Source organism: Glycine soja, chromosome 3 (assembly GCF_004193775.1).
Source record: "Glycine soja cultivar W05 chromosome 3, ASM419377v2, whole genome shotgun sequence".
In the NCBI taxonomy this organism is placed as follows: Eukaryota; Viridiplantae; Streptophyta; class Magnoliopsida; order Fabales; family Fabaceae; genus Glycine; species Glycine soja.
The window spans coordinates 16304508-16320190 of NC_041004.1; the positions used below are offsets into that span (position 1 = coordinate 16304508).

Sequence of the window (15683 nt, forward strand, 5' to 3'; positions counted from 1 at the left end):
TAGGCATCATTTTATACCTTTTGATCATCCTGAGCATTCCATTACTGGTGAATCTGTGCATTCTGTTATTGGTGATTTTGAACATCCTGATTTGGAGCATTATAATTTTGAGCATTCTGATTCTGAGCATTCTAATTTTGCACATTCTGAGAACATGGCACAACCTCCACCCCGTGAGAGGACTCTAAGGGAAATGGTTGCACCTGATTTCACCTACGAAAGCTTGTGCATCCAATACCCTGATGAGGATGTCCCATATGTTCTTAAAACTGGACTGATTTATTTGCTTCCAAAGTTTCATGGCCTTGCAGGTGAAGACCCGCACAAACATTTGAAGGAATTTCATATTGTCTGCTCCACCATGAAACCCCCAGATGTCCAAGAGGATCACATATTTCTGAAGGCTTTTCCTCATTCATTAGAGGGAGTGGCAAAGGACTGGTTGTATTACCTTGCTCCAAGGTCCATCACGAGCTGGGATGACCTGAAGAGAGTATTCTTAGAAAAAAAATTTCCCTGCTTCCAGGACCACAGCCATCAGGAAGGATATCTCAGGTATTAGACAACTCAGTGGAGAGAGCCTGTATGAATACTGGGAGAGATTTAAAAAACTATGTGCCAGTTGCCCTCACCATCAGATTTCAAAGCAGCTGCTTCTCCAATATTTTTATGAAGGACTCAGTAATATGGAGAGAAGTATGATAGATGCTGCCAGTGGTGGAGCCCTTGGAGACATGACTCTTGCTGAAGCCAGAAATTTAATTGAGAAGATGGCTTCCAACTCCCAGCAGTTTAGCGCCAGAAATGATGCTATAGTCATTAGAGGAGTGCATGAGGTAGCTACAAACTCAGTTGCATCATCTGAAACTAAGAAGCTTGAAGGCAAATTGGATGCATTGGTTAACTTGGTAACCCAGCTGGCCTTGAACCAGAAATCTGTACCTGTTGCAAGGGTCTGTGGTTTGTGCTCCTCTACTGACCACCATACAGACCTTTGCCCTTCCATGCAGCAACCTGGAGCAATTGAGCAGCCCGAAGCTTATGCTGCTAATATTTACAATAGACCTCCTCAACCTCAGCAGCAAAATCAATCACAGCAGAACAATTATGACCTCTCCAGCAATAGATACAACCCTGGATGGAGGAATCACCCTAATCTCAGATGGTCTAGCCCTCAGCAACAACAACAACAGCCTGCTCCTTCCTTCCAAAATGTTGCTGGCCCAAGCAGACCATACATTCCTCCACCAATCCAACAACAGCAACAGCCCCAGAAACAACCAACAGTTGAGACCCCTCCACAACCTTCCCTCAAAAAACTTGTGAGGCAAATGACTATGCAGAATATGCAGTTTCAACAAGAGACCAGAGCCTCCATTCAGAGCTTAACCAATCAGATGGGACAATTGGCTACACAATTGAATCAACAACAGTCCCAGAATTCTGACAAGCTGCCTTCTCAAGCTGTCCAAAATCCCAAAAATGTCAGTGCCATTTCATTGAGGTCGGGAAAGCAGTGTCAAGGACCTCAACCCGTAGCACCTTCCTCATCTGCAAATGAACCTGCCCAACTTCACTCTAACCCAAAAAAAGGTAATGACAAAAATTTACCTAACAATTTCTGTGTAGGTGAATCTTCCACTGGTAATTCTGATTTGCAGAAGCAGCACATCCATCCTCTTCCATTCCCTCCAAGAGCAGTTTCCAACAAAAAAATGGAAGAGGCAGAGAAAGAGATCTTGGAAACATTCAGAAAAGTAGAGGTAAACATACCTCTGCTGGATGCAATTAAGCAAATTCCAAGATATGCCAAATTCTTAAAGGAGCTGTGCACTAATAAGAGGAAGCTTAAAGGAAGTGAACGAATTAGCATGGGCAGAAATGTCTCCGCATTGATTGGTAAATCTGTTCCTCAAATTCCTGAAAAATGCAAAGATCCAGGTACATTCAGCATACCTTGTATTATAGGGAATAGTAAGTTTGACAATGCCATGCTAGATTTAGGAGCTTCTGTTAGTGTTATGGCTTTGTCGATTTTTAATTCTTTATCTCTAGGTCCCTTGCAGTCAACTGATGTGGTAATTCATTTAGCTAATAGAAGAGTTGCCTATCCTGTTGGTTTCATTGAAGATGTCTTAGTTAGAGTTGGTGAACTGATTTTCCCTGTTGATTTTTATATTTTGAATATGGAAGGTGAATTTTCTCAAGTATCAGTTCCCATCATTCTAGGCAGACCCTTTATGAAAACTGCTAGAACTAAGATAGATGTTTATGCACGCACACTATCCATGGAGTTTGGTGATATAACTGTTCATTTTAATATTCTGGATGCTATGAAATACCCATCTAAAGATCTTTCTGTATTTCGTGCTGAAATAATTGACCATGTTGTTGATGAATACATGACTGATCTTTATTCTAATCTGCATGCCTCTCACTCTTCATGCATTGAGTCTGAAATTGTACTTGATCATATGTCTGAATTTGATGCTGAGAGTGATATTGATTGCATGTCTGGTGGTGGTGTTTTACCTCTCGAGATTGATTTTATAGAGTCAGATAGGACTAACCATGTTTCAGGAAGTACACATACCTCTGACTTTCTTTATGAGGTAAAGGCTGAGAAACCATCTCCTTCTACTACTGTCCAGCCGACCACACCAGAATTGAAGCCTCTGCCATCAAATTTAAAATACGCTTACTTGGATGATAGCAAGAGTTTTCCAGTGATTATATCTGCCTCCCTTGCTGATGAGCAAGAGGAGAAGTTGTTGTCAGTTCTCAAGAAGCATAAGAAGGCTATAGGCTGGACCCTGGCGGACATTCCTGGTATTAGCCCATCCACATGTATGCATCGAATAAATTTAGAGGATGGAGCTAAACCAGTAAGACAGCCACAGAGAAGACTCAACCCGGTGATTCTTGATGTAGTGAAGAAGGAGATAACCAAGCTTTTGCAAGTTGGAATCATTTATCCTATCTCCGACAGCCAATGGGTGAGTCCCTGTCCAGGTAGTCCCGAAGAAGACCGGCCTCACTGTGATAAAAAATGAGAAGGAGAAGCTTATTCCTACTCGGGTGCAGAACAGTTGGAGAGTCTGCATTGACTATAGGAGACTAAACCAGGCTACCAAAAAGGACCATTTTCCCTTGCCATTCATTGACCAGATGCTTGAACGCCTGGCAGGTAAATCCCACTACTGTTTCCTTGATGGTTTTTCTGGTTATATGCAAATTACTATTGCTCCTGAGGATCAGGAAAAGACCACATTCACCTGCCCCTTCGGCACTTTGGCCTATAGGAGGATGCCTTTCGGCCTGTGCAATGCCCCTGGTACCTTCCAGCGGTGCATGATTAGTATTTTCAGTGATTTTTTAGAAAATTGCATAGAGGTGTTTATGGATGATTTCACTGTATATGGATCCTCTTTTGATGGTTGTTTGAATAGTTTGGATAAAGTTTTGAATAGATGCATTGAAACTAACCTTGTTCTAAATTTTGAAAACTGTCATTTTATGGTTGAGCAAGGTATAGTTTTAGGCCACATTATTTGCAATAAGGGTATTGAAGTAGATCCTGCAAAAATTTCTGTTATTTCACAATTGCCTTACCCTTCTTGTGTGCGAGAGGTGCGATCTTTTCTTGGTCATGCAGGATTCTACAGGCGCTTTATAAGGGATTTTAGCAAAGTAGCCCTTCCATTGTCCAACTTGTTGCAAAAGGAGGTGGAGTTTGACTTTAATGACAGATGCAAAGAGGCTTTTGATTGCGTCAAAAGAGCGCTGACTACCACCCCCATCATCCAGGCACCCGATTGGACAACCCCTTTTGAGCTTATGTGTGATGCATCAAATTATGCATTGGGGGCTGTCCTTGCTCAGAAAATTGATAAATTTCCCATGGTGATATATTATGCTTCTAGGACTTTAGATGCTGCCCAAGCGAATTATACTACTACTGAGAAATAACTTCTAGCCATAGTTTTTGCTCTTGAAAAATTTCGATCTTATTTGCTTGGTACCCGCATTATTGTTTACACTAACCATGCAGCTCTAAAGTACTTGTTGAAGAAGGCTGATTCTAAGCCTAGGTTGATCCGATGGATGCTCTGGCTCCAAGAGTTTGACTTGGAGATCCGTGATAGGAGCGGAGCACAAAATCTAGTTGCTGATCATTTGAGTCGGATCGAACGTGTATCAGATGCGGATTCACCCATTCGAGATGATTTCCCGGATGATCATTTGTATATACTGTATAGTATTTCTGACTCTCTTTCTACTCCCTGGTTTGCTAACATTGTCAATTATTTAGTTGCCTCTGTTTTTCCTCCCTTAGTATCTAAGGCCCAAACAGATAAAATTAAAAGTGATGCTAAGCATTTTATTTGGGATGACCCCTACTTGTGGAAATTGTGCAGTGATCAGGTAATTAGACAATGCATTCTAGATCATGAGACTGACTCAGTCCTGCAGTTCTGTCATTCTTCCGCACCAGGAGGTCATCTGGGTGTTCAAAGGACAACTCGCAAAGTGCTTGATTGTGGTTTTTATTGGCCCATCATCTTTAAAGATGCGTGGAAGATCTGCAGCACTTGTGAGCAGTGTCAGAGAGCAGGAAATACACTTACATGGTGACAACAAATGCCTCAGCAACCTATGCTATTCTGTGAGGTGTTTGATGTCTGGGGTATAGATTTCATGGGCCCTTTTCCTGTCTCTTTTGGTTATGTTTACATTCTCCTTGCAGTTGACTATGTTTCAAAATGGGTGGAAGCCAAGCCCACTAGAACTAATGATGCTAAAGTTGTTGCAGACTTTGTCAGGTCTAATCTGTTTTGCAGGTTTGGATTACCTAAAGCCATTGTTAGTGATCAAGGAACCCATTTTTGCAACAGGACAATGTATGCCCTGCTTAAAAAGTACGGGGTGGTACACAGGGTATCCACACCATACCACCCCCAGACCAATGGACAGGCAGAAATTTCTAACCGGGAAATCAAAAGAATTTTAGAGAAGATTGTGCAGCCAAGCAGGAAAGATTGTGTAAATCATGAAGATTTTGATGATGTCAAGAAGAAATCATGCAAGCTTTGATGGTGTTGAGAAGAAATCACATGTTTGTCATCATCAAAAAGGGGGAGAATGTGAATGTATGTATACATGATTTTGATGATGTCAAAAGAAGAATTAAACAAGGCTCATTTTGCTTCAAGATTAATACAAGATTGTTTCAACAAACAAAGCCTTGATTCAAGATTTCTTCAAGATCAAGCCTTGCCTCACAATGAAAGGTTTCAAGTCATTCAAGGCACATGTAATCGATTACCAATACATGTAATCGATTACCAATGGTTTGAAAGTGTGTAATCGATTACACATCATATGTAATCGATTACTAGAGACTCTGAACGTTGGGAATTCAAATTTTAAATGAAGGGTCACAACTGTTCAAGAAAAACAATTGTGTAATCGATTACACTAATTCTGTAATCGATTACCAGAGAGGATTTTCAAGGAATATCACCAACAGTCACATCTTTTCATTAGATTTGTGAATGGCCATCAAAGGCCTATAAATAGGTGACTTGGGCACGAATTTTATGCAGAGAGTTTTGCTTGGCAAAAATGTCTTATCCTCTCAAAAGATAATGAGAGAGATTCCAAAAGAACTTCATTGTCAAATGCTCTCTCAAGAAATCCTTGATCAAACACTTGCAAAATCTATAAGGATTCTTACATGATCTTCATTGTAATATTCTTCTCTTGAAGAGAGAATTCTTCTTCCATTCTTCTTATTCAATGAGATTGGTTAAGAGATTGTGAGTCTCTTGTTGTAAAGGATTCCTGAACACAAGGGATGGGTTGTCCCTGTGTGGTTCAGACTTTGTAATGGATTTTACAAAGATAGTGGAAATCTCAAGTGGGTTGCTTGAGTACTGGACGTAGGCACGGGTTGTGGCTGAACCAGTATAAAACTGTGTTTGCATTCTCTCTTCCCTTATCTCATTTATGTTATTGCAATCAATTTTGCCTTGCATGTTTATAGAACATTATTAAATTGATTGTTGTTGCTTCTTCTGCATTCTAAGCCTATCCCTCTTAAGATTATTGAGGCCACAAGGTTCAACAGATTGGAGTACCAGGCTTGATGATGCTCTCTGGGCACATCGGACTGCCTACAAAGCACCCATAGGAATGTCTCCTTATCGGGTTGTCTTTGGAAAGGCATGTCATCTTCCAGTGGAAATTGAGCACAAAGCTTACTGGGCAATGAAGACTTGCAACTTCTCTATGGATCAAGCTGGTGAGGAAAGAAAGTTGCAACTGAGTGAGTTAGATGAAATCCACCTAGAAGCCTACGAGAATGCCAAGTTCTACAAAGAAAAGACCAAGAAGTTCCATGATAGCATGATAGTTAAGAAGGACTTCATGGTTGGGCAAAAAGTGTTATTGTATAATTCTAGGCTTGGACTCATGAGTGGTAAGTTGAGGTCTAAGTGGATTGGTCCTTTTGTTGTTACTAATGTTTTTCCTTATGGTACAGTTGAGATCAAAAGCAACTCCACAAACAAGAGCTTCAAGGTCAATGGACATCGACTTAAGGCATTCCTCACGAACCCTTCTTTAGTGGATGTAGTGGTGGAAGAGACTTCCTTACTCCACCCTACTCTTCCTCCACCATGACTTAGGGAGTTCTTCTTTTCCTATCTCCTTCTTTGCTTTTATTACACTTGTCCAATTCTATTTGATGATTTAATTGTTTTTAATCTTTTAATTGTGCTACATTGAGGACAATGTGTTGTTTAAGTATGGGGGGGGGGGGGGGGGGGCGGGGAGTGTTCTTTGGTTTTGCTAGTTTTGTTAATTTGTTAGTTGTGTTAATTTGTTAATGTTGCAGTTTCGTCGGATTTTTAGTTTAATATTTTGGGTCAATTTTGTGTGCATGTACGACTTTGCATGTTTTTCTTTGAATTATAGGATATGTTCAAGAAATGGGTAAGTGTTTTGAAAATAAAAGTTCTTGACATTTTGTGACTTGAAATCCTTGATTCTCCTCTACATGTCATGATAGTTTTGAAAGCTCAATTTGAAAGTGATGAGTTTACCTTTGTGAGAATTTGAGCCATCCATCATCATAATCATTTGGTGTGTTTTGCCCCATTGATTGTTTGCACAATAGCCTTGGCTTGATTCTTGTTGATGCTTCCTAATTCACATGCATATTTGGAAATGATTGAGGCAATTTTGTTCTTATAAGCTTCTAGCCAAATGGACTTACCTTGAATTAATTCCTTTGATAGCCCTTTTGAGCCTTGTTTCCCTTTCCTTGTTTTGAAGCTCACTACAAGCCTTAAATGAAAAAACCATGATATCACCATATCCTTAAGGAATTTTGGAGCTTTGGAATTGTTTTGGGAATAAGTGTGGGGGGGTTTTGTTTCATTGGATAACTTGTTTTGTTGGCTATGCTTCATGATGTATTTTGGGCCATACTTGATGTACATTGCATATTGGTTAAATGCTGGACATGCTGAATATGATGCTGTTTCTCAAAGGCTACAGAGTACAAAAAAAAATTAAAAAAAATCAAAAAAGAAAAAGAAAAGCAGTAAAGTTGTGTGAATAAGATAATAAATGACAAAAGAATGATGAGACTCTTGGTTCTACTCTTTATGTTTAAATTTTATCTTTACTTCTTTTTATTTTCTTCTGTTTTCTTAATATGCACTTATTCCCCATTGCTCCTCTATTCCTTTGGGATTCAGCCACTTATTCCATATTTTTCCATACCTTGTCCTTGGCCCCATTACAACCTTAAAAGACCTTTTGATCCTCATGTGCTTGTGTTTATAGGTTGATTGTCAATTTTAGAATCTTGCCAAGTTTATGTGGTGTTTGTTTTCATGGGTGCTTTGAGGGTAAATAGTAGCCTAGACACTTGAGAGATAGAGTGTACATCTTGTGAGGCTTTATCACTTTTCATTCTTGAGCTGATTAACTATTTTGCCATGATTGGGTTGATTGGATGATTTTCATGAATGTCTTGACTTTTTGGATCTCCTTATGTTAGATGTTACCCATTCCTTTCATTCCTTGATGTTCATTGAGAAATATGTGAATGTTTTTGTTTGTCTCTCTTTGATATCCATGGATTTTGTTCTTTGTTTCATTTTGCCCAGGAGTGTAAAAGGCTAAGTATGGGGGGTTTTGATATGCCATCATTTTCTTCTATTTTCTAAACCCTTTTTGCACCATTTTAATTACTGATTGGTCTTAATTGTCAATTAATTAGGCAGTTTTATTATTTGGGCTCATTTAGCTAATTTGATGTTTTTAATCTAATTTCAGGAATTAATGAAACATTGGGCTTAATCCGGATTTTGGTTATGGACTTGAAGAGGGCAAATAAAGCAGCGCTTACCTTAGTTAATTTCTAATTAGGAAATTTCGCAATTTTATTTTATGTTGTTCAGTGTTTATTTCGTTTTGGGCCAGAGTATTGTAATAGGGCCCAGTGACTTTGAGTGACTATTTTTAAATAGCAGCCTTGGGATTCATGCAAGGCTATTCTGTTATGCTATTTTATTATTCAGAGCTTTTGTTTTAGGTTTCTACGTTTTTCTGTTCTAAGGCTACTGTTTTCGTTCTTAATGAAATTTTCCGTTTTCTGCTTCTAATTACAATTTCGTTCTTCCTTGTTCTTCTACTTTCATTTACGTTTCTGTTCATTTACGTTTCTGCTTCATGTTTCAATTGCATTTTCTGTTTGAATCTATGGAAGGCTAGTTTTTTTGGTGTTGTTTCCTTTTGAGGACGAAGCCCAACTCTCTTTGAGGTTTCGTTTGTAATGTGGTTTCCTGGCAGTTTTCCCTTCACCAGTTATCCCAAATTCGTGAACATTAATCAGTGCACGCTTCATGTTTGATTAATTGCCTCTGAGCCTAACTTGCGTTCATGCTTAATGGACGAAGGGCTAACAAGTGTATGTGGTGCCTAATCACGTATTGACAACCCTAAGTTGATTTTCGCTTAGTAAATTGAAATAGGGTTGGATTAAGTGGTTGACTGTTAGGGATGAATTCTCCATAACCCAGGATAAGAGAATGGCTTCTGAATCAGAGGAAACAACCCATTTCTAATATTAGTAGTTTCATATTCCAGTTTACTTGTTCTGCTCTTTAATCACAAAACAAACAACCCCCCCCCCCCAATCGTTACTATTACTGCGCAAGTATATTATGAACATTTGGTTTGTCAATGCTCGTTGGGAAATGACCTAGGATCACTTCCTAGTTACTGCATTTTCATGTTTATTTGATTCGGGTACGGCCTCGATCACCGGGCCTCAATGCCCAACTCTGCAAGCCTACAAATATAGAATGAACAACAAAAATAAGACAAAAAATGATCAACATATATTACATAACACATACAAAAAATACCGTTCATTGAATTCTTGAATCTCCATCATGGGCTGGTTAATAATTAACTTTGAAGCCTTGAAAGAATTGCTAACCGATGGGGGATAAGATCCTAAATCATTTAAAAAACAGAGCCATAACATGCAATAACATAAACAGAGAAATCAATAAATTCAAGATGAGGATATACCCTACGCTTCCTTTATTCTAAAATGGCTCAATAGAACTGTAATTGGGCCATCACCTTCATAATCATCTAAGAACTTCAAAAACTACAAGCAATAATCATCCCACAAAGTGCAAGATAGAAATTGCTGGCTATCAGAAACAAATAGTTATGAGACAATCAATTATTAATAATAATGTAATCATAGCCACAACTTGACAAAGCATATCACACAAATTGTCACCAAGAATCAAACTTTACCTCAAGTCCTTTAGTTTAAAGACTACCCTTCTACCTTTTCCTGAAACTTGGTGAAAGACAACCTCCTCCACAACACCAATAACATCTAAAGCAAGTAGGAAAATCAAGGAATGTTATTTAATTCCAAAAAGAGCATAACTTTCAAAATAAACTCAATTGCAAAAATATAAGTTAACATACCAACCAATAGTCCAGGTTCAAACTGGCCAGCCACAACATCCGCAAATCCAGCAAACCTGTATTTTCTAAAAGGGATGTCCCTTAGAACACACTGCCTCACAACAGTAACCCCAATAAACACCAATTTAAATTGGTGATCACACACTCTGTACTGACCATTGTTTTTTAGCTCTTTAAAATTGTGCATGACATAAGTACAATTTTCTTTCAAGTCCATTTTTTTTACTTCAATTGGTCTTGTTTACAAACAACGTGGATCTCATCACCCTGTATTGCATTAAGGTTACAACACAATGAACTGAACAATAAGTAATAAGTAATAAACCTACAAAAAAAACACAAAATTGAAGCATACATTGGAGTCCACAAACACCATTTCAGCTTGCTCAGATTTGTTAGGCGTGCCAATAAACCATAGATCATTGATCCTCACACTAAGTTTAAGAGTTTCTTTTGAGCCATCGATGCTCTTTATCTTGTCTGGAGAATGTGCCATAATACTGCAAAAAAAAAAAAAACAACAAAACCACCATCAAAAGAGAAACACGATAAGCTAAGAAAAAATCCAAAACCTCGTTCAACACACAAAAATGAGAAGCTAACATGCATGTAAGAAAACACACATGAAAACAGCACCAAAACAGAACAGTAGAAGTACCACGAACAGACAAACATGAAAACCAAACATCATCCAACACAACAAAATGAAAAAATAACATGCATGTAACAAAACAAACATGAAAACAACACAAAAACAAAAGCCAAAAACCAGAAAGGTAATATGCATGTAAGAAAAGAAAAGCCAAAAAACCATAAGCTAACATCGAATGTAAGAAAACATACATCAAAACAGCACCAAAGAGAACCCAAAGCTGGTCTGTATCTGGAAAAATGAAAAGCAAAAACACGCAAACTGAAGAATGAAGAATGAAATGCAAGAAACCACGTAAAGAAGCAAAGGTCGGCACATGCACAACATGCAAAATAAAACACGTGTAAAAGCCACAATCTGCAAAATGAGACACCTGTAAGAAGCAGAGGAGTGGAAAATTAAAGGGCTAAAAGACCAAAAAACACCAAGGAAATGGACAGCCGTCACAATCTTAGGCAGGGGTATTTTAGTAATTTCTAGAGGGTTCTCTTTTATAGATAGTATATAGATAAAAACATTAATATATATATATATATATATATATATATATATTCCACATTAAAAAAAGCTTCTTCCAAATTATCTCTTTAATTTATTAATTAAGGACGACAATCTTAAATGCACTTATTTTACTTTTTACATATATTAAGACTATTGAATGAACATTTCAATTATATTTTTGTAATTAATAACCTTATTTACTACATTAATAAAAAATTATTAATCTTTTTTAACTATTTCTACAAATCATTAACAAAATAATACTTTCTACAAATGTTTCAAATAATAAAGTTTATATTTTTTTTCTACTTATGATATACATTTTTCATCCTTAATATAGGTTAAAAAAATACTGCATAAAGATTATACCATAAAATGCATAAAATAAAGAATAAAAATAATAAATTTTTAAATAAGTTTATACCATAATTATATTATGATTTTTTTCTATTTTCTAATAAATGTAATTTTTTAATGAGTCAGAAATAAACTGTTATGAAAATAATAAAAAGAGACAAATAAATATATACTTTATTGGATGAAAATTTAAAAATATATTACTATTAATAATTTTGATAAATAATTAATTTGAAAATAAAATCAATCAAACTATCTAATTTATTAATTAAATATAACTAATTGACTGTCATTAAATATATTAAAATTATCATATTTGTTAAGATATTATAAACCATAAGATTAACATATAACAACATTTCATATTTGGTGTAAATATTTATTCTTACACCTGGTGTAAACGAATTTTATCCCATTTTAAAATTATATAAAAATTATTATAAAAAATAAAATAATTTTAAATAGATTTTTTTTAGGAAAATAGTATTAGTAATTAATCAATTAATAGTGATCTTTTACTTGTCAATAAAAGTTATTCACAATTTTGGGAAAAAAGAATTCACAATTTAGATATAATGTTGAACATAAAAGAGAAGAATATATGACTTGTTATTTCCTTCTATTGCTATTAGCATTAACATAATTATGTAAAGAAGTTCTTGAACAAAAAATTACAATGGTTATGATTCAAATTTCTACAATGAATCAAAATCTAACTTTATGATATTTAGTTATTTGAAAACATTTAGTTGTTTTCCTAATGCATGTACACCTTATAAAATATTATTAACTATTGTTACTACTATTGCATACACTAAAATAAGCTAATTTATCAAATTTGAAATTGCTAAAATCCTATTTAAAACTTACACAAGGTGTAACATCTTGAATTTTAGACGGAAAATATTGCTTTTGAAAATGTTTTTATTTAATTTATTTTAGAAATATACATCACAATTTTTTTGACTGCTACTTATAATTAGTAAAACCTTTTTTATATATTTTTTTTAAAACACAAATCCGTCAATAAGAAAATGATAAACATTTACATCAAATTAAAATAAACGTGGATATAGAATAACCTAGTCTTCATACATAATTAAATAACATCAATAGTGTCACAAGAGAGATAATACGGATACAAACCATAATAGTGTGAAAGTAAGAAAATGAAATGTTGCATCCCTGCCACAACAAAATATATGCCTTTGGAGAAAACATATCTTAAAATACATTAAATTAGTAAAGAAAACTAGGACAAGAACAAACCATATATCACACTAGAAGTACTAAACTAACTAAGACATGTCTTCAGAAGAATTGTCACTCTCCTCCTTAGACGTCAACTCCAACTCATTAAGAAATATCTGGTACACCTCAATCTCCTCGGACGACATGCCTGAATGGTCTTCTCAGTCCTCTTTAACCTCCATTGGGTGCACTTGCTCCACGTTGTATTGACGAACGTTGCCTCGCCCATCATACTCAATTGGAGTCAATAGGAACTCCAAATCATGGCGTGGCTCTTCTACCTCGAAAAATAAGTGAGAATCTACATAATATCGAAGCTCTGCCCGTAATGTGAATTCCCATAGGATATAGCAGGTCAATGTATGGTCTACAGTGACGGGCACTGCATCTATTCTATCTATTGGCACTAGGTGGACTCAAGTCTGATAGATGTAATGTGTGGTCTGTGATACAACACATGCAACCTAATTAACCACTACATGTGGTTTCTCTAAGCAGACAACACTCTTAAGATCCTAAGCGTGTTACTATCACATCACCTATTAGGGACCATCCTCTGCCATCAATCCTCCCAGGTCTTGATGGTCTTACATAATCATGTGGATGGTAGTTGGGAGTGATCACCACATATGGATACATCATACAATGATCCCCAAGCTCCCAACTAAAACAATATAGTCTTAGAGCCCATGAGTAGTAGCAAAGTGAGGCTTGTGAGTTACCCACGCCAAATGAGTGCACTAAATGTTAGATAGTCACCACTCGCTAATTCTCCTAGGTTCTTTGAACCTCTCTGCCCACTATACCCCCAATGTATCTCTGTCCATTATCCACTTTCTCAACATAATCTCACCTTCTCATAGAAGAATAGAAACATTGGTTCCTTACTCTCTATCTAATCCTCATGACTTCTGTCACTACATCATGTGCGTAGCTCTTGTGCCACGACATCAACAAACATGTACATTCAAAGAAACAAGAAAAAGGGACAAGACTCAAGTCTATGCTCTGATCTTAAGGAACCAATCATGGTCCCTTAAGTAAAAACAACTTGTCACACAAACAATCGAACAACATAATGGCTATAATTATAGCCATCCTGTTGGATCAAGTGGCCTCAGAATAATTAAGAAGGGGGGGTTGAATTAATTATTCCTAAACCTTTACTAATTAAAAATTTACTCTTCTAAGGCTTTTACTATGTTGTTAAGTAAATGAAGAATAGAAAAGAAACTTAACCAAAAGTAAAAGCGGGAATTAAAGTGCATAACGGAAATTAAAAGAGTAGGGAAGAAGGAGACAAACACACAAGAGTTTTTATACTGGTTCGACAACAACCCGTGCCTACATCCAGTTCCCAAGTGACTTGCGGTCCTTGAGATTTCTTTTCAACCTTGTAAAATTCGTTTACAAGCAAAGATCCACAAGGGATGTACCCTCCCTTGTTCTCTTTGAACAACCTAGTGGATGTACCCTCCACTAGAACTGATCCACAAGAGATGTACCCTCTCTTATTCTAAGTCAACAACCCAAGTAGATGCACCCTTTACTTGTATCACAAAGAATGTACCCTCCAATGTGTTAAGACAAAGTTCTCAGGTGGTTAGTCCTTCGAAACTTTGTGAATGGGGAAACAAAAGAATTCTCAGGCGGTTTGTCCTTTGAAATCTTTTGTTTATGGGAAAGGGAAGAATCAAAAGAATTCTCAGACTGTGTCGTTTTGAATTCTTTGACAAGGGAGAAGGGAGACACAAAAGAATTCAGGCGGTTAGTCCTTTGTTCTTTTGGAAAAGGGAGAAGAGAGACACAAAAAGAATCCAGGCGGTTAGTCCTTGGCGAATTCTTTTTGGCAAAGGGAGAAGAGAGACACAAAATAATTCAGGCGGTTAGTCCTTCGTTCTTTGGAAAAGGGAGAAGAGAGACACAAAAAGAATTCAGGCGGTTAGTCCTTGTCGAATTCTTTTTGGCAAAGGGAGGAGAAAGACACAAAAAGAATTCAGGCGGTTAGTCCTTGGCGAATTCTTTTTGGCAAAGGGAGAAGAGAATGAAAAAGATGAATAGCACAAGTTTTTGAACAAAGAACTTTTCTTGAAAGAGAAAGTCTTGAACAAAAACTTTTAGAAAGATGAAGAGAAGATGAATCAGAAAAAATCTGTTGAAAGAGATGAAAGGAAATAGTGAAAGATTGATTTGAAAGAGATGATTGAATGTTTCATGCCAAGGTCACATATTTATAGTTTCTTGATGACTCAAGTAAAAACTTGTAACTCTTGGAAATTCCTTTAAAACTAATTACTTAAAAAGTTATGACTTTTGAAAGAATCTTCAAAAACAAGTCACTTGAAGAAATGTGACTTTTGGAAATGAATTTTTCGAAAACAGTCACTGGTAATCAATTACCATAAAGGTGTAATCGATTACACATCAACAGACGTGACTCTTCATTTTGAATTTTGAAAATCTTAACGTTTTAAAACCACTGGTAATTGATTTCTATAATGTGGTAATCGATTACCAGAGAGTAAAACTCTTTGGTAATGATTTTGTGAAAACTTCTTGTGCTACTCAATGTTTTGAAAAACTTTTTAATACTTATATTGATTAAGTCTTCTCTTGATTCTTGAATCTTTGAGTCTTGAATCTTGATCTTGATTATTCTTAAATCTTGAATCTTGAAATCAAATTTCCTCTTGATCCTTGAAGTGTTCTTGACTCAATCTTGAACTCATTCTTGAATGTCATCATCTTTGTTATCATGAAGTGATCTTGACTTTTGAGCTTTTTGCCATCATCTTTGTTATCATCAAAACTCCTTGAATCAATCTTGATTCATCATGAAGCTTGCTTCTATACATCCAACTAACATAGCAAACAATTTGTCGAGGTTCAGACA

At 36.3% G+C, this 15683-nt stretch overlaps 1 non-coding gene across 1 annotated transcript; it reads right to left on the minus strand.

Annotated features, from left to right (window-relative positions):
- Positions 1–533: 533 nt before the first annotated feature.
- LOC114407979 lies at positions 534–640 on the minus strand. The gene has a single exon (XR_003665782.1). It is a non-coding gene; the product is annotated as a small nucleolar RNA R71 (small nucleolar RNA).
- Positions 641–15683: the final 15043 nt, after the last annotated feature.